Genomic DNA, 27,683 nt, shown 5'->3' on the forward strand with positions numbered 1-27,683 from the left:
GAGGCCCTGGAGGTTTTTCGCCTTCCTCCGCAGCATGGGGCAGGGGTCGCTTGCTGGAGGATTCTCAGCAACTTGAAGTCTTTAAATAATGATTTGGGGAGTTCAACAGCTAAGTCAAGGGAGAGAATTCTTCCAGGAGTGGGTGGGTCAGGTTTTGTGGCCCACATCATGCGGGAGGTCAGACTAGATGATCATAATGGTCCCTTCTGACCTTAGAGTCTATGGCCTGGTCTACACTACGACTTTAATTCGGATTTATCAGCTTTAATTCGAATTAACCCTGCAACCGTCCACACAACGACGCTATTTATTTCGATGTAAAGGGCCCTTTAAATCGATTTCTGTACTCCACCCCGACGAGCGGAGTAGTGCCAAAATCGATTTTAGCTATTCGAATTAGGGTTAGTGTGGCCGCAATTCGATGGTATTGGCCTCCGGGAGCTATCCCACAGTGCATCATTGTGACCGCTCTGGACAGCAATCTAAACTCGGATGCACTGGCCAGGTAGACAGGAAAAGCCCCGCGAACATTTGAATTCCATTTCCTGTTTGCCCAGCGTGGAGAGCACAGGTGACCACAGATAGCTCATCAGCACAGGTAACCATGCAGGCTGATAATCGAAAAAGAGCACCAGCATGGACCGTACGGGAGGTACTGGATCTGATCGCTGTATGGGGAGAGGATTCAGTGCTTGCAGAACTTCGTTCTAAAAGACGAAATGCAAAAACTTTTGAAAAAATCTCCAAGGGCATGATGGAGAGAGGCCACAATAGGGACTCTGAGCAGTGCCGTGTGAAAGTCAAGGAGCTCAGACAAGCCTATCAAAAAACAGGAGGCAAACGGTCGCTCCGGGTCAGAGCCGCGGACATGCCGCTTCTACGCCGAGCTGCATGCAATTCTAGGGGGGGCTGCCACCACTACCCCACCTGTGTTCGTGGATTCTGGGTCGGGGATAGTCTCATCAGCGACGCCTGAGGATTCTGCCGATGGAGGAGAGGAGGAGGATGAGGAGGAGCTTGCAGAGAGCACACAGCACTCCGTTCTCCCCAACAGCCAGGATCTTTTTATCACCCTGACTGAAGTACCCTCCCAAGCCTCCCAAGCCAGTACCCAAGACTCTGACCCCATGGAAGGGACCTCAGGTGAGTTTACCTTTTAAAATATAAAACTTGTTTTAAAAGCAAATGGTTTTTAATGATTAGTTTGCCTGACTTTGCATTCGCGGTCAGTTCAGCTACTGGAAAAGTCTGTAGCTACTGGAAAAGTCTGTTAACGTGTATGGGGATGGAGCAGAAATCCTCCAGGGACATCTCCATGAAGCTCTCCTGGAGGTACTCCGAAAGCCTTGCCAGAAGGTTTCTGGGCAGTGCATCCTTATTCCCTCCTCCATGGTAGGGCACTTGACCACGCCATGCTTGCAGCAAGTAATCTGGTATCATTGCCTGACAAAGCCTGGCAGCGTATGGTCCCGGTGTTTGCTGGCATTCAAGCAACATCCGTTCTTTATCTTGTTGTGTAATCCTCAGGAGAGTGATATCACTCCTGGTAACCTGGTTGAAATACGGGAACTTAATTAAGGGGACAGAGGTGGCCGTTCCTACTTGGCTGTTTGCCTGTGGCGGAAAATAAATCCTTCCCTGCAGTTAGCCAAGCGCAGATGGGAAATTGGCCCTGAGTTTTTCGCGTTTGGCTAGCAGGGATCTTCCCTGTTACCAGCCACGCGGTGGGGGGGAGGGGTACAGCGATCATCCCAGAGAATTCATGGCGAGAGGGGGGGGGGTGGTTAGTTTGTTTTCTGGTGCTGCTGAATGTTAACAGAAAAACCGCAGCACTCTACTTGCCTGAAGGGGCCCAGACAAGCCCCCCCACACTGCCCCCCCCACACTGGCTGAGATTGGCCAGGCTTCTGCAGCACTCTACAAGCTATGCTTGGTATGTGGGAAAGGAGGGCGCAGAAGCTTACCATGGCCGCATGCAAGCCGAATTCTGTTGCCCAGACCTGTGATCTCTAGCAGCAAAGCCACAGGCACTCAGCATTAAGAGGCAAAATGCGACCTTGCACAGAAATCACATGTGCTATGTAATGTGAACAGTGTTGGTCACCGTGAAAGAGTATAAGCATTGTTCTGCAAAATGTAGCTTTTAAAACAATTCTCTCTTTTTTCCCCTCCCTACAGCAGCTGCAAATTCCTCAAGCCTCCCTCCTCCATCCCGAAGGTTATCACAGATAAGGCGTCGTAAGAAGAGAACGCGAGAGGAGATGTTTTCGGAAATTATGGAATCCAGCCGCAGTGACAGAGCTCATGTGAATGAGTGGAAGGAAACAGTTTCAAAGTATAGGAAAGAAGTCAGTGAACGTGAGGAGAGGAGGGACCAACGTGAGGAGAGGAGGGACCAACGTGAGGAGAGGAGAGACGCTCGAGATGAGAGGTGGCGGCAGGAAGACCAGAGGATGAAGGATGCAACGCTGGGGCTGCTCCGGCGTCTGGTGGAGGTTCAGGAACGGCTGCTGGAAAACAGACTGCCGCTTCAGCAACTGTTCCACCCTCCACCCTCCCCATGTTCCGTATCCTCCTCACCCAGACGTGTAAGAACTCGGGGGGGGGGAGGCTCCATACACCTTCCCATTCCACCCCAGTAGACAGCCCAAGCAAAAGGCTGTCATTTTTTAACCTTTTCTTTGTGGCTTTTTCCTTCCCAGCAATCCTCCTCCCAAATACCACCCGGGTTCCCTCCCTCTTTTTCTAATCTATTAATAAAGAATAAATGATTTTTAAATGATAGTGACTTTATTTGGTTTGAAAGAAAGCTGGGGGAAGGGGCAGGGTGGATTCCTTACAGAAAATCAGTCAATAAAGGGGGCGGGTTTTCATGAAGGAGAAACAAACAGATATTTCACACTGTAGCCTGGCCAGCCATGAAACTGGTTTTTAAAGCTTCTCTGATGCACAGCGCTTCATGGTGTGATCTTCTAATCGCCCTGGTGTCTGGCTGCGCGTAATCAGCAGCCAGGCGATTTGCCTCAGCCTCCCACCCCGCCATAAAGGTCTCCCCCTTACTTTCACAGAGATTGTGGAGCACACAGCAAGCAGAAATAACAATGGGGAGATTTCTTTGGCTGAGGTCAGAGCGAGTCAATAATGATCTCCAGCGACCTTTTAAACGGCCAAATGCACATTCTACCACCATTCTGCACTTGCTTAGCCTGTAGTTAAACAGCTCCTGACTCCTGTCCAGGCTGCCTGTGTATGGCTTCATATGCAATGGCATTAAGGGGTAGGCTGGGTCCCCAAGAATAACTATGGGCATTTCAACATCCCCAACGGTTATTTTCTGGTCCGGAAAGTAAGTCCCTTGCTGCAGCCCTTTAAACAGAGTAGTGTTCCTGAAGACGCGAGCGTCATGAACCCTTCCCGCCCAGCCCGCGTTGATGTTGGTGAAACGTCCCTTGTGATCCACAAGTGCTTGCAGCACCATTGAAAAGTACCCCTTGCGGTTTATGTACTCGGTGGCTTGGTGCTCCGGTGCCAAGATAGGGATATGGGTTCCGTCTATTGCCCCACCACAGTTAGGGAATCCCATTACAGCAAAACCATCCACTATAGCCTGCACATTTCCCAGAGTCACAAACTTTCGTAGCAGCACCTGAGTGATTGCTTTGGCTACTTGCATCACAGCAGCCCCCACAGTAGATTTGCCCACTCCCAATTGATTCCCGACTGACCGGTAGCTGTCTGGCGTTGCAAGCTTCCACAGGGCTATCGCCACGCGCTTCTCAACTGTGAGGGCTGCTCTCATCTTGGTATTCTGGCGTTTCAGGGCAGGGGACAGCAAGTCACAAAGTTCCATGAAAGTGCCCTTATGCATGCGAAAGTTCCGCAGCCACTGGGAATCGTCCCAGACCTGCAACACTATGCGGTCCCACCAGTCTGTGCTTGTTTCCCTTGCCCAGAATCGGCGTTCCATGGATAGAATCTGCCCCATTAACAACATGATCTCCAAAGCACCGGGGCCTGTGGTTTCACTGAATTCTGTATCCGTGTCCGTGTCCATGTCCTCATCATGCTTGTCGCTGCGCTGCCGCCGCCGCTGCCTCCTCGCCTCGTTTTTCTGGTCCTGGCTGAGCATAAACTCCACGAGAACCCGCGAGGTGTTTACAATATTCATGACTGCTGTCTTGAGCTCAGCGGGCTCCATGCTTGCCGTGGTATGGAGTCTGCAGTGTTCACCCACCCAGGAAAAAAGGCGCGAAAATGGTTGTCTGCCGTCCGTTGCTTTCATGCAGGGAGGGAGGGAGGAGGTGAGGCTGTACCCAGAACCACCTGCGACGATGTTTTTTGTCCCATCAGGCACTGGGATCTTAACCCACAATCCCAATGGGCGCGGGAGACTGCGGGAACTATGGGATAGCTATGGAATTGCTACCCACAGTGCAACGGTGCAGAAATCGACGCTAGCCCCGGTACTTGGACGCACACCACCGAAGTAATGTGCTTAGTGTGGCCGCATTCATTTCGACTTTATACAACCTGTTTTTTAAATCCGAATTATCTAAATTCGGATTAATCCCGTAGTGTAGACATACCCTATGAGTCTATGAGATCTCCCTCACTGCCCAGCACCCCCCAACAGGCCCCCACTGCCTAGCACCCCAAAACACACAAACCTCCCCCACTGCCCAGCGCCCTCCACACCCTCACAGCCCAGCACCCCCCTGCACACCTCCCAGACACTCACTCCACCACACCCTTCCCCCTTCCCTGGCCGCACTCACCAGCCCTGCTGGGAGGTCTCTGGCTCCTAGGGTGAGAGCGGCAAGGGGAGTCTCCAGTGGTGAGCGGGAGCCAGTTCGCGGGAACCGGTTGTTAAATTTAGAAGCCCTTTTAGAACCAGTTGTCCTGCGCGGGACCGGTTCTAAAAGGGCTTCTAAATTTAACAACCGGTAAGTTGAAGTGACCAGGACCGTAGCTGGGGGGGAGCAGAGGGAGCGGCTGCTCCCCCTGAGCACATTATCCAAAAGTGGCGCCTTAGGAGCCGATCCCATGGGTGCTCCAGCTCTCCGCCCCGCTCCCCGGCCCCAGCTCACCTCCGCTCCCCCTCCGCCTCTGAACACTCCGCCCCGCTTCCCCCCCCCCTGCTTCCCGCGAATCAGCTGTTCGCGCGGGAAGCCTGGGAGAGCAGAGAAGCAAGCGGCGGCTTCGCGCTCAAGCCCAGGGAGGCGGAGACGGAGCAGAGGTGAGCTGGGGTGGGGGGAGCCGTCCGCGCCACAGCAGGTAACCCGGGGGGAGGGGCGCCCAGGGGAACCGCTCCCCGCCCCAGCTCACCTCCGCTCTGCCTCCCTGGGCCTGAGCGCGAAGCCGCCGCTTGCTTCTCAGCCCTCCCAGGCTTCCTGCACGAACAGCTGATTTGCGGGAAGCGGGGGGGCTGCAAGCTCAGACTGACGCGGTGCTCCAGGCACTGCGCGGTGGCAGCGTGGCCCGGCTCCAGCAGAGCGGCGCGGCTGTAGCGCCGCCAGCCACCTCCAGGCAGCGCAGTAAGGGAGCAGGGAGGGGGTGCTGGATAGAGGGCAGGCGAGTTCAGGGGGGTGGTGGAGGGGTGGATAGGCGTCGGGGCAGTCAGATGGCAGGGAACAGGGGGATTGAATGGGGGCAAGGGTCCCGGGGGGCAGTCAGGAAGGAGCAAGGGTTGGATGGGGTGGTGGGAGGCAGTCAGGGGCAGGGGTTCCAAGGGTGGTCAGGGGACAGGGAGAAGGGGTGTTTGGATGGGGAATCAGGAGAGGAGTTGGATGGGGTGGTGGAGGGAAGTCAGGGGACAGGGAAGGGGGTGGATGGGGCAGGGGTCCTGGGGTGGGCATCAAGGAACGCGGGGGGTTGGATGGGGCAGGAGTCCCGGGGGGGGGCCAAAAAGCACTCAGGACGGGGGCGGTGGCTGAGCCCTGTGTCCCGCTGGGGTGGGGGCGAGCGCTCCGTGCCCGTTTCCCGCTTGGGGCAGTGAGGAGGGGCAGCAACGCGTGTGGGCTCCGTGTCCCGCTTGGGGCCAGGGGGGGTGCGGGTGGAGGCGCGGCGGCGCGCGAGGGCTCCATCCCCGTGTCCTGCTTGGGGCGGGGGGGGGGGGGTGGCAGCGCGCGAGGGTGGGGCGGGGGGGGGGCCGGCAGCGCTGAGGGCTCCATGTCCGTGTCCCACATTGCTGGCTCCTGTCGGCGGGCAGGCACGCCACCAGGAGCTGCCCCAGGAAGCGCCGCCACGCCAGCCTCGGGACTTTGTGTGCGTGGGGTTTAGAATCCCCCCGCGGGCCGCACAGTGAGCCCCCACGCGCTGCATGCGGCCCGCGGGCCGTATGTTGTGCAGGCCTGGTCTTGTGGCATACTTGTGACATGTCTGAAAAGCATAAGACGCCATCTGCGGACAATGGCCCCAGTAGTCTGTAGACCGGAGCGACCATAAACATCTGCTTTACAAATGAAGTCCTTCCACTCTATGCCCAATATACAATGTTGGCATTTTATGTGGAAAGCCTCCAGGTTTGCCCACTCTGAGTGGCGCAGTCCCAATGTTTCGCAACCGTACAGCAGTACAGAGAGGATACAGCTCGATTACAACCTGAACTTGGTTGTCGTGCCGAGATGATGTTGATTCCGTATTCATTGTAAACGACCCATGGCAGCGGCTGCAATGCCACACTCAGGCACCTAAATAAATGGCCTGACCTTTCTCAAATGCTGAATACCAAGAACTTCTCACTCGAATCTGCCGAAGCCGTGGCTGTTCAGCTCCTCTGAAAATCAATCCACTCGTCTAGATGCCTGAATATGAATGTTAGTGGCAGACTTTGGACAGTGACATAGGAAGACATTGGCCTGAGCCTATGCATGGACTCTCATCCTACAATCCAGCTCCTCAACAGATACATCCCAGCTTCTGACTGTGAGCCATTCAGCTACAATGGGGAGGCCTAGATGCTGTAAGTGAATTAACATGTAATGATAGATAGACAGATAGATAGATAGTATAAGCTATTCTTTCTACCATCTGCCGTACGGATTTGCTCTGTAGAGCTTGCTGTCCCTGTTACTCATGGGTATTTATGTTGCAGAGCCCCACATGAGAGAGGGAAGGATTTCAGGCCCAAGGCCCAAGTGGGGCAGGAAGAAGCACATGCTCACCTCAGTTGCCTTCTTTGCTGAGGTAAGTTTTGTTGACTTGTTGAACTGAGTTTGCAGAGCCTTGCTCAGTCCCATATTCTCACAACTGGCAGTGCCCCGTATGTATGTCTGGGGCACCTGGCATCCTCATTTCTTGACCTGTAAGTGGGGTGGCCTGGGGTTTATGTAAAAGGCAGGGATTGTGTTGAAACCATAATCATCCAGATACTTCTGAGGAAATCCCTCTGGAACAGTGGAAATAGCGCAGCATTCGGCCATCAGTCCCTCGGTAATTTCCCAGATTGTGACTGCGTTTGATTTCCCGTGAGACGTCTTGAAAACTGCTCTCTTTGTTGAGAGGCTGAAACTCTGAAAGTTCGCCCTGGAGAATGTAAGCATTGACAGGAGAGCCGTTGTGTTGATTCCCTAGGGCGCACTGTCCAGCACGCCGGCAGACAGACCCAGATCAGAAGGCCTGGACTTGGTACGTGAACGTAAGTAATATCCTTAGGTAAGTGCAGTGAGGAAGCAGAGGTCCCAGGGTGTGGGTCAAGGAGATGGCAATGGGGACACAGAGGCTCTGTCATCTTCCAAAAAAGTAAGGCAGAAACTAGTCATGTAAGCCACTCACCACAGGGTGGCGTTGATGCTCTGCCTCCCCTACATTTTTCTCCTCTTAGGTCCCTTTACAGCGAATCAGATTATGTCCAGTCTCTGGGCTGGTCCCCACTTAGTCCGGACTTCGGACTAAGGTACGCAAATTCAGCTACGTTAATAACGTAGCTGAATTCGAAGTACCTTAGTCCGGACTTACCGTGGTCCAGACGCGGCCGGAAGTCTCCCCCCGTCGACGCTGCGTACTCCTCTCGGCGAGCTGGAGAACCGGCGCCGATTGTGAGCACTTCCGGGATCGATCCGGGATCGATTTATCGCGTCTTAACCAGACGCGATAAACCGATCCCAGAACATCGATGGCGTGCCGCCGGACCAGCCGGTAAGTGAAGACTAGGCCTCTGTGCCCATTGATGCAGTCTGAGTAGCAGGAGCCCTTCAGCCCCACGGTGACATGGGCTGTTATGTGTTTGAATGATTAATCCTTAATCCTTCCTCTTCCTATTCCAGGCCAGAAGGGCTGAGGTGCTGTTTCCCGAGGAGCTGTTCCAGGACTAGTGAGGTAAGCACAGACATGGGCCGTGCACTACAGCTCTAGGTACACCCAAGAGCGCCGCCAGCGTTTTTGCCGCCCTAGGTGGCGGAAGGTCCCGCCCCCGAAATGCCGCCCCCGACAGGTGGCAGAAGGTCCCGCCCCCAAAATACGGACGACAACGGGGGCAGCCGAAGATCCGGCCGCCGTGGTCGCCGCCCCCCAAATGTTAGCGCCCAAGGCAACCGCCTAGGTTGCCTAATGGGTTGTGCCGGGCCTGGGTACACCCCTATAACTCTAGAGGGGCAGGAAACGTGGTCCTTTCAGGTGGAAACGATGGTCGTTTTAATATGAGTGTCGAGTGTTTAGATGCAAGCTGGATGGCTAGAAACAGAGTTTGGAAGATCAATATATAGCTGAAGATCATTGCTTTTATTGTGTTTTTTTCCCCCTCTCACAGGAGCCTTTCCAAGCGTCACAGAAGTACGGGCCAGAGTTAACATGGCATCTAGTTGTTTGTTGCATAATAAAGCTGCTGCTGATTTCCAAGTGTGTGCGGCCAACTTTCCTCACTGCGCAGTAGGCTGCGTGTAGCCATGTGACTGAGATGTCGGCCTTCTCTTTTCTGGGCACTGCACCTTTAATAGTAGAGGAATCTTGCTGGCTGCAAGCATCCTGGCTAGGGTTCCCAGGTGTCCGGTTTTCGACCAGAACACCCGCTCGAAAAGGGACCCTGGCGGCTCCGGTCAGCACTGCTGCCTGGGCTGTCAAAAGTCCGGTTGGCGTGGGGCTGGCAGGCTCCCTACCTGGCTCCGCGCATCTCCCCGCAAGCAGCGACATGTCCGTCGGCTCCTAGATGGAGGGACGGCCGCAGCCCCATGCACAGCCCCCACCCCGAGCGCTGGTTCCGCATCTCCCATTGCCTGGGTGGAGACAGCGTGCAGAGCTGCCTGACTGCGCCTCCGCCTAGGAGCCAAGGGACATGTCGCCTTTTCCCTGGAACCGGCTGAGGTAAACACCACCCGGAGCCCGCACTCCAAAACCCCTCCTGCACCCCAACCCCCTGACCCAGCTCTGAGCCCCCTCCTGCACCCAAGCTTGGGGATTGGTCCTGCTTTGAGCAGGGGGTTGCACTAGATGACCTCCTGAGGTCTCTTTCAACCCTGATATTCTATGACTCTATGATTCCCTCCCAGAGTCTGCACCCCCCCAACACCCCAACACCCTACCCCAGCCCTGAGCCTCCCCTGCACCCCAAGCCCCTCATCCCCAGCCCCCCCCAGAGCCCGCACCCCTAGCCGAAGCCTTCACCTCCCCCCACCGCATTCCAACTGCCTGTCCCAGCACTGAACCCCTTCCCCCACCCGTCATCCCCAGCCCCACCCCAGAGCCCACACCCCCAGCTGGAGCCTTAACCTCCTCCCGCACCCCAACCCCCTGCCCCAGCCTGGATCCACCTCCCACACCCGGAACCCCTCATTTCTGGCCCCAGTCCAGAACCTGCACCCCCACCCCAAAGCCCATGTCCCCTCCCACACCCCAACCCTCTGCCTCAGCCCAGACCCCTCCCACACTCTGAACATCTCATCCCTGGCCCCACCCCAGAGCCCACACCCCCAGCCAAAGCCCTCACCCCCTCCCACTCCCCAACCACCTGCCCCAGCCCGGTGAAAATGAAGGAGTGGAGTGAGGGTGGAGGAGAGCGAGCGACAGAGGGCGGGGGGAATGGAGTGAGCGGGGGTGGGGCCTCGGAGACGTGGCGGGGCAGGGCCTCGGTGATGGGGTGGCAATGGAAGGGGCCTTGGAGAAGGGTTAGGGCAAGGGTGTTCGGTTTTGTGTGATTAGAAAGTCAGCAGCCCTAACGCTGACTTTCGGGGGCAGGGGGCAAAGCCGGGGGGGCCTGCTGTAGTCTGATCAATGGCTGGAGTTCCAAGTGGTGCCTGTTGGCTCACAGTGGAGCAAGTTCAGCCTTTCCTTTCGAAAACTCAGCCGGGCGTATTGAAGGAGAATCTCAGCTTTCTTCTTCCTTTCTTTCAAGTGAGTCGCTCTAGATTTTATGGCTGTGGGTAAATACTTGAAAATGTGAACTCCAAAGGCTCAAAAACCAGAGAGCAAATCATTTATTGATTTATTAACCTCATGATTTAGGGGGACATGACATGATTTTTTAACATGGGGTGTTGGCTCTACTGCCTCTGCGTCTAACCCTTGGCAGGGGGAAAGGTACTTCCTCCTCGCGGGTTGCCAATTTAGGTTGGACGTATTCCTGAAGGTTTCATAACATGACATAATCCTTAATTAAAGATTAATCTTGAATTCATGGAGACACCAAGCCAATCCTGGAGGCTTGGCAACCCTACCTGCAGCACAAGCCGCCTTCTCTCAAGAAGAAACACCTACAAGCGACGTCCCCCAGCTCTGCCCACTCTGTTTTCTTGCTCCATTTTATCATTCTGTCTTCATCACAAATCACCCTTTCCTCTGCCCTGTGGGTCATTCTATCTGTTCCTCTTCCTTGCGTGTCTCTCTCCCTCCATCTTTGTTCCTCGTTCTCTGGTCCCACCTGTTTCCTCCCTCCCTTGTTCTCTACCTCATCTTCTGCTTTGCCCACCCTTGATTCATCTCCTACCTAGAAATTTAGCCAGGAGAGTGGGGGTACCCCCCCAATTCTGGCAAAAAGTGGTGTGGGATCTTCAGCAACGACCCCTGATTGGGATCTCAGTTTTACGGCTCCTCCGGCAGGTGGTCCAGCAGCAGAGCGCCCCCTAGCCCCACTGGCTCAGTATTGACACAAAGGACCTCCAGCTCCTGCATTCCAAGCAGTGCAGGCTGGAAGATTCATAGTTGGCCAGGGGGAACTCAGACCAAATCTGAGTGACATTTGATGAGGAGGTAAACAATCATGAGTTAAAAGGTCTTGCAAAAACAAATGCTCAGGTGCCCGCAGATGCTCCTACACATTGGCATTCTCTGACATCACGGCCTGCTCCTGTTCCTCCTCCTGGTCATGTGTAGATAAAAGCCTGAAACACTTGGAGAGCTTTAATTTTCTCTGCCCCATGCAGAGGTAACAGGATAAATGATCCACACCTCTGCTTACTTCTCTGTGCGGAAAACACACCTATTCTGTATTGCTCGAGCCACAGGGTGACTCATGGGAATGCAAACATTCTCACTGACCTCCCAAGAGCCACATCAAACACGGAGCCATGGCAGGAAACAAACCTACCAGACTGTAGTCACGGCAAGTTCGGCTCTGGACTGTATTTCACCTGCAAACTGTTAACAATACAGGCAGCTCCAGAGGGAGTGCCACCAAAACACCCCCGGTTCAGCTTTGTGTTGACAAGAGCAGCTAAGGACACGGACAATAACAGACCCAGAGCTAGGTTCTTGACACCACTGATTCCCTAGGGCATAGGTTTCTGGCCCTATGCCCAGTGCAATTCAAATCTGTTGTTGTTATTATTTATTTGGATTTCAGTAGGACCTAACGGCCCCAGTCCATTGTGCCAGGTGCTGTATATGTGCTTGTTATTTATATTACCAAACGATTTAGGCGCCCCAGTCATGGACTAGGCCCCATTGTCCCAGGTGCTGCACAAACACAACACAAAAGACAATCCCTGCCATGAAGAGCTGACAATCTATCAATGGGATCAATCTTCACACTGTGCACAGTCTCTTCACAAGCGCACAGTCAACCTGTGGAACTCCTTGCCAGAGGATGTTGTGAAGGCCAAAACTATAACAGGGTTCAAAAAAGAACTAGATAAATTCATGGAGGATTAGGGTTGCCACCCGGCCAGTCCACGTTCCGGCTTGTGTGTCCAGGTGCCATTTGACAAGACCTGATATCTGGGTTTTTTGGATCTGGAGTGGAAGAGGTGGATCAGAGGGTGTGGTCTGGGAGAGAGGTTTATCTCACGGTGACACTAACACTTTTGACTGGCTGGCCAGGAAGTACCACCCCCTCATACCTGAGGACTTCCTGAAACAATCAGAAACACAGATGGACTGGGGCTGCAATTGCTCTCCAACAGTCCCACCTCTGGGACCCACTTCTGGGATTCACAGCATGGCAGTCAGCACGTCCCAGAGCGCATGTGGGTGTCCAGCGCCATGGGGCTGGAATTCCACTCTTGCCCATCATAAATGCCAGCTGCCACGCTGCCGCTGGAGGGATTAGGAGCATTAGATCCCAGGCTGTGATTAGGTCGCTGACGTTCCTTTGTACAGACTAACACCTTTCACCTGGGATTCGGGGCAGGACGGCTAAGGGCGCAGCCGCAGAATGCTCCTGGTCCAGTGAAGCTGCGTGTAGAAAAGAGCATCTGAGTGGCAAGGAATGGCTTAACTGGGCAGGGTAAGGACGCGACAGGTCAAGCCTCTGGTATGGCACTCGAGGTGTATATGTTCCGTATGCGGCTCCTCCAATACATTACGTAAAGAAGAACCCCACGGACTAGACAGTGCCATATAGGGACAACCCTGCGCAGGGTAAATCTACTGCCCATAGGAGTATGAGGCCCAAAGCTTGCAGAGCTCCCCAGCCTGGGCCCACGGCTGTGCCCCACAGGAGGGTGCAGGGTGCCCTCCCCTCTGCTGCTCACCAGCTTTGTCTCTCCACTCCAGTCCTTTCACCACGGTGGCCAGTGTCCACAAGGTACTAGCCGGGAGCAGACCCTGCACCCTCCAGCAGGCCTGTTTCAGGACGGCCTCAATGTGCATTAGGTACCTTTAGTTCCCACCAGCGGGGTCTACACGGGCTGGCTAGAGTGCGACGTGCGAGTGCTGCACAACTCACACCCCCATAGAGCGGACTGCGGCGCCGTGTAGAGTCTCACGGGGTGGGGGTGGGGATAGGAGTCAGGGGACGGGAAACAGGGGGGGTTGGATAGGTGTGGGGTCCCAGGGGGCCTGTCAGGGGGGCGGGAGTGTGGATAGGGGGCGGGGCAGTCAGGGGACTGGAAGCAGGTGGGTTGGATGGGTGGAGAGTTCTGAGGGGGGCAGTCAGGGGGTGTGAAGTGGGAGGGGGTGGATAGGGGGTGGGGGCCAGGCTGTTTGGGGAGGCAAAGCCTTCCCTACCCAGCCCTCCATATCATTTTGTAACCCCGATGTGGCCCTCGGGCCAGAAAGTTTGCCCACCCCTGGTGTAGCAGAACATCGTGGTGTGGTTATTAGTCAGCACATGGCAACGCCCTCTCTCCTTCCCTTGCATCACTGGTACCCCATGTCCCAGCACTCAGGGGTCACAAGAGCCGAGGAACGACCGACAGAGGGGGCTCAGCGCCTGCATTCGATCAGTGACCGGACAAAGGAAGGAACTGCCGAGCCCAGGCAGAGGTGGGACGCAGACAGTAGAGAAAGGGGAGGATGTCATGCAGCCAGGGCTCCTGAGGACTTGTTCCCTCTGCTTCCCCTGCCCCAGAGCTCAGCACCATCTGCACCATGCGTCCAACGTGCATCCACCAGCATCAATGGGAATCTGTCCTTCTCCCAGGCTGGCTAACATTTCAGCTCATCCCTTACACGCAGAGCAGAGACAATAAACACAGCTTGGGCTAACCATGCCCTGGCCTTGCAACAGCTGGTCAGCTCCAACTTAAAGGCTGGCTAAAGACATACTCTTGCCAAATAATCCATTTCACTGGATCCCATAAGTATTTAATGATGGTATTTTATTACAGATCACCTGAGGGGCTGGCCCAAGGAGGCACTACAGGAATTCACAGGGCCTCATAATGCATTAACCAATGAGATGAATTACAGCATATTAAAGTCCATTTACAAATACAGCAGCAATGTCTATTATTAATGTAACAAGCCCCTAATAAGCAGCGACAGGTCAGTCCTGTTAGAAACAGGGGCAGGCAAACCCTGGATCTGGATTTTGCATTTGGCCGGGAGGTTCCAGCTGCAAACAGCAGCCCCATTGCTGGAGCAGGAGATTTGGCCTCAGTTTGCCCCTGACTCTGGTCCCATTGCCAAGGAAGGGAACCGAGCTGGCCCATAAGTTGTAAGCATGTGCAGGGTCCCCAAGCCGCCCTTATGCTTAAGGTCCTCTCTGATCAATGCACTCACAGGGAGACAGACCCATCCACAGCAAGTGTCACTAATTATACTAGCGAATGCCCCTGCCCCGCCTGTTTGCTGAGGTGACACATCACATCTCTTTTACAAAGCGAGACCCAGGCACAAAGAGACACTTGCCGCAGGTCAGAGACAGGGCATGGCCATGGCACCCAGGAGCACTATGGTAGCAACAATAGCAGATGTTAAGGTAGCCATCTTACAGCAAAAAAACTTCAGGACCAGACTCCAAAGAGAAACTGCTGAGCTTCAGTTCATCTGCAAATTTGACACCATCAGATCAGGATTAAACAAAGACTGTGAATGGCTATCCAACTACAGAAACAGTTTCTCCTCCCTTGGTGTTCACACCTCAACTGCTAGCAGAGCACCTCACCCTCCCTGATTGAACTAACCTCGTTATCTCCACACTGATATATACCTGCCTCTGGAGATTTCCATTACTTGCATCTGAAGAAGTGAGGTTCTGACCCACGAAAGCTTATGCTCCCAGTACTTCTGTTAGTCTCAAAGCTGCCACAGGACCCTCTGTTGCTTTTTATGGTAGCAACAGACCTTCTCCACATCGCCGTCACCAGGGTCAATGTCCTTTGTTTGTCTCGACTCAGCTGCCTTTAGAAGCACGTGTCCCACCCTGCCAAGGAACTGCCCTGCAGCAGCGCCGGTCAGATGGGCTCAGCTGAGCCCCCTTGGCGGTCTATGGCACTCAAGAGATGAAGGAGCGAAGCAGCAGGGGAGCAGTAGGGGGTTGCCAGGGGAGATGATCCACTCCAGGAAGTTTCACACCATCTGCATAATGAAGAGGCTGGAGAAGCCCTGGCCCAGGGGCTCCTATTCTAGTTTGGTAGCAATATTATTGCTTCCTGCGGGCTGCTGGTTTGCACCGACCCTGCAGGGAGGGAGCATTTGCCACAGTACCAGCTAACCCCTAATCTCTTTTGAAAAGCTCCATGTAAAAGGTCACTTCTCCCTGGCCAGCCTTCAGAGATGGGCAGAAGAGACCTTGGTTTAACATCTCATTGGAAGCATGCCATCTCTAAGGGCTTGTCTCCATGGGGAAACTTATTGGTATAATCATACTCTACAGTTATACCCGTGAGCCATTTTTAAACGACTCGCGCTGGTGAAAGGGTCATGCGGCCCCTTCTGTAGATGGACACTTGCTGCCTACAATAGAGGTAGCAGTAGAGCAACAATCCTTACACCATCCACCTGTAACCCCAGAACCAACTCGGCCCTGGACCTGCCGTGGCTGGGAGAGGGGCAGGCCAAACCCAGTCCCGGCTCAGACCTGCCGCGGCCAGGGGGGGCACCTATCCCACGGCCCCAGCCCCAGAGCTGCGGCGGGGAGAGGAACCTCTCCCCACAGCCCAGGTGCTGCAGTAGGGAGAGAGACCTGGGGGGAGTTCTCTCTCCGCGCCGTAGCCCCGGAGCACCCTTCTGCACCCAAAACCCCTCATCCCCGGTCCCACCCCAGAGTCCATACCCCCAGATGGAGTCTCCATCTCCTGCACCCAACCCTCTGCCCCAGCCCTGAGCCCCTCATCCCTGGCCCCACCTCAGAGCCCGCACCCCCAACCCACAGCCCTCACGCCCCAGCATCCCAACCCTCTGCCCCAGCCCGTAGCCCCCTCCTACACGCCAAACCCCTCGGCCCCACCCCCACCAGATGAATTTTGTTATGTGCACCTATATGAAGATGATGTGTCACACATCACCTCCATATTGATGCATGTAACAAAATTCATTCCGCACATGGGTGGGAAAAATGAGAGGGAACGCTGGCCCTGTGTATAGAACCAATGTGGAGTTTGTGCCTGGCTCATAACAGACTGAGGTTGGTACTCAAGCTCTTAAGACACCGCAGGACAGCTTGACACAGAGGCCACAGGCTCAAGCCCTGCTGCTCTTCACACGCTCGGGGTATCACGTGATAAGTGGTGGCCCTTCCAGGAAGCTCAGCTGGGCAGAGCTCTCAGGTCAGGATGAGCGTCCTCAGAGGGGGAGGTCTCTTAGCTCAAAGCCAGAGGCAATGTCAGAATTCTCTGGGGTCCAGCCGCTAGAGGGAGAGAGCCCCACTCAGTGGTTTGAGCATTACCCCCCTAAACCCAGGGTTGTGAGTTCAATCCTTGAGGGGGGCCACTTAGGGATCGGGGGCAAAAATCAGTATTTGGTCCTGCTAGTGAAGGTAGGGGGCTGGACTCAATGACCTTTCGAGGTCCCTTCCAGCTCTGTGAGATAGGTATATCTCCATATATTATTATATTACTAAGCAAGCATGGACTGATGACATACTCATGTGCCCCAGCCACACCCTAGAGGAACCACCAATCTCCCCACTGGCAGAAAGAGGACCAAGTTAGTCCCTGACTTCTTGGTGTGGTTGTTGTGGCCTAGACCAAGGCCAAGTTTATTTCATAGCTGGTCTGAGTAAGGCATCAGATGGTAACAACCATCAGCCAACTCCCAACACAGGCTGGGTTTGAACTGCTGCCCTAGAGCTGGGAGGAGCTGCAATTCATGACCAATCCCACAAGCTAACGAGTTCCCAGCTACACCTCTCTGAAAGGACAACAAGGCTGTGTAGTGACAACAGGGCTGGTGCACCTGAGCTTCCTGCCCGGGCCAGACACTGGCTTCTGCAGCTCTCCCAACAAAGGAAAGGATAATTGTCCCTATTATTCAGGGTCCTGCCTGGGGGCGGAGTTGAATACCTGCCCATGTCTCTCATGAATGCAGCAATTGTTCTGTCAGAAGGTAAACTGATATCTTGGGATGTCAACGGCTTAGTCACCTGCTAAGGAGCTGTATCTATACACTTGTCAGGCCTATTGTTGCAATCCCCTTTCTAATGCCTCAGTCAAAGTGAGGCCTGGTCTACGCTACAGGGGTAGGTCACCGTAAGCTGCCTTGCGTCCACCGAGCTGTGGAAGTGTCTTCACTTAAATTCGGCTCCCGTTGATGTAAAGTGCCTCCCTACACCGATTTAGTAATGTCACCTCCCCGAGTGGTGTAGAGTCATGGTCAATGTCATTAGGTCGACACAGTGTCAGCGTAGAGCTGCCTAGGAAGGAGTACTGCGGAAAGGGATCTGGGCGTCATAGTGGATCACAAGCTGAGTCAACAGTGTAACACTGTTGCAAAAAAAGCAAACATCATTCTGGGATGTATTAGCAGAAGTGTTGTAAGCAAGACACGAGAAGTAATTATTCCGCTCTGATTAGGCCTCAACTGGAGTATTGTGTCCAGTTCTGAGCACCACATTTCAGGAAGGATGTGGACAAATTGGAAAGAGTCCAGAGAAGAGGAACAAAAATGATTAAAGGTCTAGAAAACATGACCTATGACAGAAAAAAAAAATCTTCTTTTTCCAGAAGATTGGAAAAATTGGGTTTGTTTAATCTGGAAAAGAGAAGACTAAAGCAATGGGCTTAAATTGCAGAAACGGCAGTTTAGGTTGGATATTAGGAAAAACTTCCTAACTGTCAGGGTGGTTAAGCAAATTGCCTAGTGAGGCTGTGGAATCTCCATCATTGGAGATTTTTAAGAGCAGGTTAGACAAACACCTGTCAGGAATGGTCTAGATAATTAGTCCTGCCACGAGTGCAGGGGATGGACTAGATGACCTCTCGAGGTCCCTTCCAGTTCTGTGATTCTTCAGGTCTTGGAAAAGTTTACAGGGAGAAATCATTAGCTGGCTGCGGGGTACAGGATAAAAACCCGATCGGATGTCCTGCTCTTCTTTGCATGGAACCATTTCAACTAAATGTTTGCTCGCTTCATCTTGAAAGCCCTTATTTCAGTGGATCTTGAATCTCCTACTTCATATGAACCGCCATAGTGGGCCAGACCAATGGTCTATCTAGCCCAGTGTCTTGCCTCTGACAGTGGCCAGTGCCAGGAATGAACAGAACAGGGCAATTATTGAGTGATCCATTCCCTGTTGTCCAGTCTCAGCTTCTGGCACTTGGACGTTTAGGGACATCCAGAACATGGGGTTGCATCCCTGATCATCTTGGCTAATAGCCATTGATGGGCCTATCCTCCAGGAACTTCTTTAATTCTTTTTTTAACCCAATTATACTTTTGGCCTTTACAATGTCCCCTGGAGGGAAGGAAAGGGGCTTTCAGAGGATGGATCTACGAGAGAGTTGTGGGTCCCACTTGACATAAGTAATAAAACATGTGGGAAGCCTTATTTCTTGGGAGGCAGGATTAGGGAGGTAAATGAATCAGCAGGCTGGAAACAGAACATCTGGACTAGCTAAGATAAGGGGGACACCCAGGAAACCATTTATAATGGGCAAGATAATGGATAGGCTAAGTCTGGAACATAAGGTGGGGTACAGAGTAAGTTGCGCATGGACAGTGCACACTGTACAGAGATTGGTTTCTGGAAAGTGACCGTGCCAATCCCAAAATGTGTGATTCAACATACGGTAAATGCCATATAACGTGTAATTATATATAAAGGAAGAGATTTGCTATGTAACTTTGGATGTGTGGTACGCCCTATGCACAGTCTCGGGAGCCCATCCGCAGGCCCCTGGGGCTGCACGCACGTTCCCAACCCCACATCATATTTACCCTTATGCCCAGCTTAGGGGGCCAGAGCAGAAAGGAGAGCCTGCCCCTAAGGTCCAGGCCTATGCCCATGGCAGTCACGGGGGTTGGCACTGATGACAGTGGGGACGCGGGAAAGGCCCATGCCCAAGAGCAACCGGAATAAGTAGGACTCATGTCACTCAGCTGATCACTTATCACTGCTGAGCCGTGAGAGGAAGTGACCACCCCTCCCCTCCAGCCTCGGCACCTACTTAGAGCCCTGCGCGGGACTAGAATAGAGCACTGCAGCAGGATTAAACAAAGTCCCACGCAGGGCTCTGCGCCAGCCCTTCTCAGCCCAGTGCGACCTTCGCGCTTCACCTGGGAGTGGAGTATTGACTTCATGTTCGTACACAGCACCAGGGCCTGGCAACAAGGGAGGCAAGAGGTGAGAAGCCAGTTACGCAGCTTTATTGTACTCAGCCCTGCCCACAGCATCTCTGGTGCTCTGCGCGCCCCACCTGCTCACTGGCTCAGCCGACGATGGGCGGGGGGGGGAGCGTATTTAAGGGACTCGTGGTCTGTTCTGTCAGCACATTTGAGCCGGACCGGCGAGAGCAGCCACAGGGAGCGGCGTCTGTATAACCGTCTCGTGCTGGTATCGTAGGCAGTTTTGTTTCGTAGCTGTAGTCTGCTTGCTAGGCTTGAAATAGTATTGCTCCTTGCAACACTTTCCCCAGCCATGGTGTGAATGTGTGTGTCTCAGTGTGGGAGTCTGTGAGTGTGGGTGTGTGTGGGGGTATGTGTGAGGGTGCATGCACCTGATACAATTATATAATTTAAAGATTCAAACGAAGGCAGTACAAGTGCTAATTGTATTGGAAGTTTGGAAGTTGCTGTTTTTAGCAAAGGGCGGGGGTGGGGGGAATTTTTTTTTAATTTTGAGGCAAATAAAATAGTTTTGTTTGATTTTGGGGTGTTTTTTAATATGTAACCCTTCTGCCCACCTAAGTTGGCAGCAACAAGGGCCGGGTTCTGTATCTAGGGGTTCCGCTTCAATAACGCAATGCAAAACCGGCTCGAGCCCCCACCCAGTGACCTGGGACAATTACATACCACCCCCTGGGTGCCTCTAAGAGGCAATACTTCCCCTCTCGCAAGCACAGAGTCTGAGTGTAACAAAAAATGTTTAATAACATGAGGTAAACGACATCAGCATTAAATTGGAAAAAAAACCACAAACAGGATTCATAACACAAACCATGAGCAAAAAAAACCCACCCCAGCAAGTTGGGCTGTGTCCTTTCCCTTGGGTTCTTGAAACCAGCAACCCAAGGATCACCAAAGTCCCAAAAGTCCAACAACCCCCCAAAGTCTCTGTCCCTGGTCAGTGCAGCCCCAGAGTTCGGGGGGGGGGAGGGCACACAGGGCGTTAAGGGGCACCTTACGTGATCAGAGGCCGACGGGGTTCCGCCGCAGTCTTCACCACGAGCTGCTCCACTCCACCAGCTGTCCCGTGAGCTGCTCCCGCCGTCCCACGAACTGCTCTGGCAGCTGCTTCACTCTGCTCACCGACCTGTGAGCCGCTCAGCTCTGCTCCACTTCAGCCGTCCCTTGGGCCGCTTCCACAAGACTCCACTCCGCTCCACTCCACTCACCCACCTGTGAGTTGCTCAGCTCCACTCCAACCATCCCACAAGGCTCCACTCTGCTAGCTGCTCTACCAGCCGCTTAGCATTATAGCTTCAGGCTCCCCCACTAGTTAACACAGCCTCAGTGATCTCACCTCTTTTGTGATTTCAGCTCTTAGCAATTTCAGCTCATAATAGGGGAGCCCCACTGCTAGTGCAGCATTGGTCTAAAGTGAATTCCATTCAGCAGTCTGTAACTAGACTTCTAATGGAATCAAAGTTAGCTCTGATATTTAAGAGTGGAGAGAGGAAGTAGTGCAATTGGTGTTTCAACCCCTTGGAGAGAGACCCATACCATCAGGTACAAATATCTGTCCCCATCATCTCTCTATTCACTGGGTTTTGTAACCCATGCCCCTTGTCAAGCAAGTGCTACTTAGGTAATGGTGAAGGACTCACTCAGTCCTTCTGTCATACAACAGGTTCACTGCCCTTGATTCACAGAATCAGGGTAACAAAACTTTATTCTTCCTGCCCCAATAACAGAGAAACTGGGGATCCCACACCAGCCAAAGTAACCACTTTGAGTTGCTGTTGTTTCATGCCAGGCGAGTGGGTGTGCCTATGCAAACCAGATCAGCCCCTGGAGTTCTTTTCCACACTCACCATAATTCACCACCAGATGTCAGGGTAGAGCTCATCCTGATTCTGCTTACAAAGAAAAGCAAAGGAAATTGGGAAATGGGGGGCACCTAGATGCCATTCATGCACCCGAGGAGTTGGCGTTGCCCCCTTTGTGTCCCTAGCCCAGTGGTTAGGGTACCCACCTGGGAGACTTGCATTTGTTGTGGGTTTGCACCGGGTCTCTCCTGTCCCAGGTAGGGGCCGTAACCCAAAGACTACTGGGCATAAGGGGACACCAGCCTGCCTCACTTTTGTGAAAGGCACCTCAGTTGCCTTGTCAACGGAGATCAAAAAATCAAATGCTTTTGTTTTGCACATGTCCAAATGAACCGTATTGACATTTCCAAGATGTTTTTTTCATCCGGAACAATTAGTCAGAATCAACAAATTTACTAAGGTTCCCGTCAACTGGAATCTGCCTTTTTCAATGGAAAAACAGTTTGGGCTAAAACATTTTGCCCAGCTCTAGGCCTGAGATCCGTACGTGCCACAGCTACTGAAATCAAAGGCAGCTGCATGCACAGAGGGGCTTAAACAAAACAAAAAATGGTGGAACTTTGCCACTTTCCCTTTATTCCCACAGCTCGTATGTTCGATCCCTTTCTCCCAGCCTTTGTCTGTCTAGTCTGTTTAGACCCTAAACTCTTTCGGGCATGGTCTCTTAGACTGGGACTGTGCAGTGCCTGGCACGGGCGGGGCACTCTTGGCTGGTGCCTGGGCACTGCTGAAATGCCAAATGACAATCATATCTCACCTATTCCATGTCTACAGCAGCAGAACCATTTCTGCCAGAGCCAGCCATGCAGTCAGATTTCTGAGATTAGATCAGAGGGGTGTTGGCATGACAGTGGCCCCGGGGCAGTGCCATGTATGTACCAACCAGTGCCCACGGCTGTGCACAAACCACAATCTAGCCCAGAGCTGCTGGCTGTGGCGAGGCCGGTCTGGAGACGGCAGGGCTGCTGGCTGCTGCACTGCAAGGAGCCTGGGGCACATGCTGCAAACGGGCAATAGGAATGCCAGGCTGGCAGAGTGCGGTGGGCATTGCGTGGCAGCAGTGCCAGGCTGCACGGGATTGGCAGCAGGGGCATTAACTGCCTGACGCCAAGAGGGCTGGACACACGGTGCTGCTCAGGTGGCTCCAGGCTGGTAGCTCAGAGCCAATGCCCCGTTCCAAAAGGCAGAGAAGTACACGGCCCTGCTCCTGGGCGTTCCCACAGCCGCTGTGTGAGTGGGCACGGGACAGGGCAGCATGGGGCCCCACCCCATTACAGACAGGCACGTGCTGCCCGAGCTGCCTCAGGCCCTTTGAAGCCAATGGCAGTTTTGCTGCGGGGCCGTGGGCGCAGCTGGCTTTGCGGGTTTGCTGCTCCTGTTCCTTGCGCTGTGTATTCCAGCAGCCCCACGAGGCCCCAGCTGAGCTGAGTCCCTGGTGCTGGGTGCTGCACATGCACTGGGACAGGTCCTGCTCTGAAGAGCTGCTGCCCAAGGCAGACCAAGGTGGCAGGGGAAGTGCCCAAGGTCACCCAGCAGCTTGTGGCAGAGACAGGACGGGCGCCCAGGCTGCTGGCGCAGGGCACGTGGGTGCGGTGCCATCTCACGCTGGCCGCACCTCCCCTCGTCGTGCAGGTGGGGGTAGGGTGACTACCCATCCTGAACTGGGCGGGACAGTCCCGAAATGCAGAGGTCTAGTCCCGGTCCCGGGTTGAATGACTCCAGGACTGCATTTGTCCCGGATTCCCTGCAGCGCCGCTCTGTAGCTGCCTGAGGCTCAGGGGTGGTGCCAGCCTCTTCCTGCGGGGAGAGAAGAAGGGGCTGAGGTGGGCGTTTGCCCCCCTCGCCATGAGGCCCTGCCCCTGCTCCTCCCCTTCCCCGGAAGCCCTGCCCCCTGCCCAGGAGCCGAGGAGCTCCCACCTGTCCTGGGCAGCATGCCCCCAGGGGCGGGCACACGGGCCGGGGGCTGCTCTTGTGCCCCTCGTCCAGGGCAGGTGGAGGGTCCAGGGCTCCTCACAGTGGCCCAGGCTTCCAAGGTGGCTCTTCCCACTGCCCACCTCTGGCTTCTGGCCTGAGCAGGGGGCAGGGCTTTGGGGACGAGGAGGAGCAGGGGCGGGGCCACAGAGGGGGCGGGGTTTCTGTATGTGTCCCGCTTTTGCCTTTTGAAAAGGTGATCACCCTAGGTGCAGGCTGCGGGCGGGGACCGTTCTGCCCCCCTGCTGCGGGTGCTTTTCCGTGGTTTGCTGCGCTGGTGCAGAGAGCGGCTCCAGGGGCGGGAGGCAGGTGACTGGAGGGCGGGCGGGCGGGAGAAACCTTCTGACCAGGACTCTCCTTCCCTTGGAGGTGCTGACGGACACTCCAGGCATGTGGAATGCGAACACAGGTGAGATCCTGGCTCAGCACAGGCTGGCCTGCCGGGGGGAGCCGGGATGGGCTGTTTCCGGCTGCTTTGCTTAAAGCTGGGGAACTCAAGGGCTGTTTCCTGGGCCGAAGGCTAAGGCCAGTTCCTCTGTTCTACGGGGACACAGACGGGTTTCAGGACTCTCTGTGTGGGGCCATGGCTAAAGCGGGGATCGGCTGGGAGCCAGACAGCGTGGCTGTCTCTGGGAGATTTGCCTGTGTAAGGACTGCAGCACCCAGCCCTCCAGTAGCGTGACGTGTGTACATATACGTGTGTAGTATTCATGGCCCGGTTTGAAAGTTACTCCACATGCTGGCCCCATTCTGCCTCCTCGCCTCCCCCAGCCTAGGGTTACCATACGTCGGGATTTTCCCGGACATGTCCGGCTTTTTGGTCCTCAAATCCCCGTCCGGGGGGAATTGCCAAAAAGCCGAACATGTCCAGGAAAATACCAGTGCCCTGCTTACCTTAGAGCGGCTCCGGCAGGCTGCGAGCTGCAGGCGGATTCCCCCGCGGCGGCGGCTGCTGCTGCTCCCCCCAGACACCTCAGCTCTGTGCAGCGGAAGAGCCGAGCTGCCCGAGCGCTACCGGCTTCACGGTTTGCTGGGGAGCCCCCAGACCTCCAGACCCTGCACCCCCGGTTGGGCGCTACCCCAGCGCAGCCGGAGCCAGGGAGGGGAAGTGCCCGGCCAGGGGCGCAGGGTCTGGAGGTCTGGGGGCTGCCCGGCAAACCGTGAAGCCGGTAGCGCTCGGGCAGCTGTTTCGCGTGGCTGGGAGGGAGGAGGGGGAATGCGGGGCACTCAGGGGACTGGGCGGAGTTGGGGTGGGGAAGAGGCGGAGTTGGGGCGGGCCGGGGGCGGGGAAGGGGTGGGGCCAGGGCCCCATGGAGTGTCCTCTTTTTTTAATTTTTAAATATGGTAACCCTACCCCAGCCCCCTTACTCCGGAGCTGGCAGGCCACTGAAATCAGGCAATGCCCTACTCAGCGGGAGTCGTCTGTCCGAAGCGACTGCACCATGGACTAGGTCATTGTTCCCTGCCTTCCTGGGGGCATTTCCCTTCGAATACACAGTGCCAGGGGGTATCACCTGGGGTTCCCCGCTGCTAACAATGCGGATCCCTCCGGGTGGCAATACAGTGAGCCAAGGGAAGCCAGGGGAGACCAGTTCCTGCAGGCAGCATCCAAGCGGCACTGCAGACTGGGAGGATGGAGGCCGTGCGAGAGGAGCCTGGGAGCCTCCAGCACAGGGAAACCATGCTTGGGGCCAGTGGTGTGTCAGCATTGCCCGCACTGCAGGGAAACCCGGGGAGGAGGAAGGGTGAAGGGGCCTTGCCATGGGCTCTAACACGTCACCTCTGCTTTCCCTTTGTCTGGTAGGACCCCCTGGTGGGAGACCACCACCAAACACGCCACATTGCCACCCTCACCCGAGTCCTTGCTCCCCTGTTGTCTGTCCTCCTCCCCCTCCTGTATGCCCTGGGCCTGGTGGGTCTCATCCCCCTGGACACCACCCGCATGGACACCACCCGCATGGACCTGGATGCCCTCACCATCCTGGGTGTCATCCCCCAGGTGGACCTCATGGGCATCATCACAAACATTAGAAACATGGCCATGGTCGCCATGGACACAAGGTACAGAGCCCTGGTCACTGGGGTGTGGGGGCCACGTTGCAGAAGAAGATGCACCATTAGCGTCAGCCCTGTGCTGGGATGCTGTGCAGGGCCCACAGCCCAAGGCTTAGCTGGGTTAGGGACTGCTCTGTTCCCAACCCGTACATGGGGCTCTGGGGACATCAGAACCCACCCTCTCTGCTCCCTGCAGCCAGGGGACATTACACCAGTCCCTGGAAACATTTTCTTTTCCCCTTAAGAGTCGGCTGTTTTCACCAGGTCCCTGGATTCCGGATTAGGGTTTGTACTGGCCAGGGCATCACTGGTTAATGTATTCAAACCTCAAACCAAACCCGCCTGCGCCTACAGGCTGCTGCATCGCACCTTGTGCAGCCAAACCGGTGCAGGACCGGCCCAGCTCTGCTGGGAACCCAGGTGTTCCTAGAGTCAGTGTCAGGAAATGAAACAGAGGGAGCAGGACTAGCACGCAGCCACAGCTCAGGGCACTCGGGTGGGACGGAGAACTCAGCTCAGCACAGAATGTCAGGGCCATGACGTGGCACCTTGACACACCTCACAAAGGCAGGCTGGATTCCCAGGGACCTCTCCAGCACGTTGGCCAGTGCTGCGCCCACCTGCATTCTGTGGCCAGCCTCACTCATGTACAGGGACACGTGGCTGCAACAAACCAACCCAGCTTACTGGGTGTGACGCCTTTGTACAAACCCATCATCCAGCCAGAATGTCCCTCTGCCACAGAGCCCGGCGCTGGAAGCCCTTGCAGGGACTGACTCCCTGCCTGAGGCCCCGAGTCTGCACAGCGTGTGCACATGCTCAGCGTTAGCTCGTAAGCAGCACCTGGAAATCAGTGATGCTCAGTCTGAGGTACCGTCAGGCACGTGTACACGTCTTCGCCGGGCGGGGCCTTAGCGTCCTGCTGGGGACGTAGTACCGCACGTGCTGCCGCAGCCCCTGGGGTTGCTGTGGTGCAGTTAGTGGCAATTCTACTTGGCTGGGCTCAGGAGCGGGGACCTGCCCCTGGAATCACCTGGCGGGTGTCGAGAAGCCCAGCAGCATTGGCTGGTGCAGAGGTTCGGGGCTGAGAACTGGACTCAAAGCCCGGCCTCCCCGCGCAGTGCCAGGGGTTGCAGGTCGGGCCGTTTCAGTGTCTTCCTGCGCAGCCCATCTCTGCCGGGCGATTCCTTTCCAAGGTGAAGCAGCGTCCTGGTTGGCAACCAATATTGTGCAGTGAGCTCGTTGTTTAGCGTTGTGTGGTGCCCGTCCTGCTGGGCCTGGCCACTGATTTCTCTGTGCCCAGGGCCTTCTCATCACACTGGGCATGCTCGGGGGCCAGGGCTGCAGCCCTCCCGCCTCCTTCCTGCTGGCTCAGCCTGGCCGGGAGTCCCCAAGCCTGCCAGGGCTGTTCCTGAAGGGTAGCTCGTGGGCTTGTGCTTCCCTCGAAGGTCGAATTTTCCATCTCCACTCCCCTGCCCATTCCTCAATGCCTGAGCAGTCCTGGCTCCCCCCATGCCTGCTGCAGGCCTGGCTAGGAGAGCTGCCATCATCACCCCTAGCTCTGTACTATGGGCGAGCAGAGAAACCAGTTACTAGCCCCGGCCGTCCCTCCCAGGAGCCACCGGAAAATGATGCCAATGTCGGGTCAGGAAGTGAAGGGCACCACGTACAGCTGACACGGGAGCAGCCGGAGTGTAGCTGGCCAGGCACCAGGGCCAGCTCCCGTCTTGTGACACAGGCTGCGGGACGGTAACTGCTGTGAATGCAGACAGCCGTGGGAGAGGGCTATTCTCACGGTATCTAATACACGTCAATCCTTGTCCCTTTCAGCATGGAAGTGGGTCGAGCAGCAGTTCTGACTCGGATTAAGAAAGCGCCTCCCACCGGCCTGGCACATCGGTGGCACAGCAGCAGCAGCAGCCAAATACAATTTAAGAACGTCTGTTAGTTCCCTCCAGTTCGCTCTTCCGCTGCCCTTTGCTCCCTCTTCTAAACGAATGTCGTGTAACCTTGTGGCTAGTGATTCTCTTCTGTTTGGTTGGTTCAATTTCTGTCTGGAAGCATTTTAAGCTCATAACGTGGCTCGTTTCCCCTCTGTCACTGAAGAGATTTCCCCCTCTTATGTAGCCCCTCTACCGGGTGGTATTGGCTGCAACCAGGGCCATGGTCAATACCTGGGGGTTCCTCTTCACAATGCACACCAGAACCGGCGCAAGCCCCAAGCCAGAAATCTAGGTAAACTAGACATCACCAGTTCTCTGGCTCTCAATCAGCACCTAGGTCTGGTATAGTGTGAAGTTATTTAAAAATTCTGCTCACTATACAAAATGTTCTCCTGACCCCAAAGGGTCAGCCATTTTACCAAGTCAAAATACCACGCTGCCAGATAGTCCGTTAGCATCTAAAAATAAAGGTTTATTA

General features: G+C 55.0%; 1 long non-coding RNA gene across 1 annotated transcript; it reads left to right on the forward strand.

Moving 5' to 3' along the window:
- The first annotated feature begins 25,016 nt into the window (after nucleotides 1-25,016).
- Nucleotides 25,017-27,270, forward strand: LOC135978257 (uncharacterized). The gene is made up of 2 exons (XR_010595686.1): nucleotides 25,017-25,268; nucleotides 27,093-27,270. It is a non-coding gene; the product is annotated as an uncharacterized LOC135978257 (long non-coding RNA).
- Nucleotides 27,271-27,683: the final 413 nt, after the last annotated feature.

The sequence above is a fragment of the Chrysemys picta genome, unplaced genomic scaffold (assembly GCF_011386835.1).
Source record: "Chrysemys picta bellii isolate R12L10 unplaced genomic scaffold, ASM1138683v2 scaf184, whole genome shotgun sequence".
Taxonomy (NCBI): domain Eukaryota; kingdom Metazoa; phylum Chordata; order Testudines; family Emydidae; genus Chrysemys; species Chrysemys picta.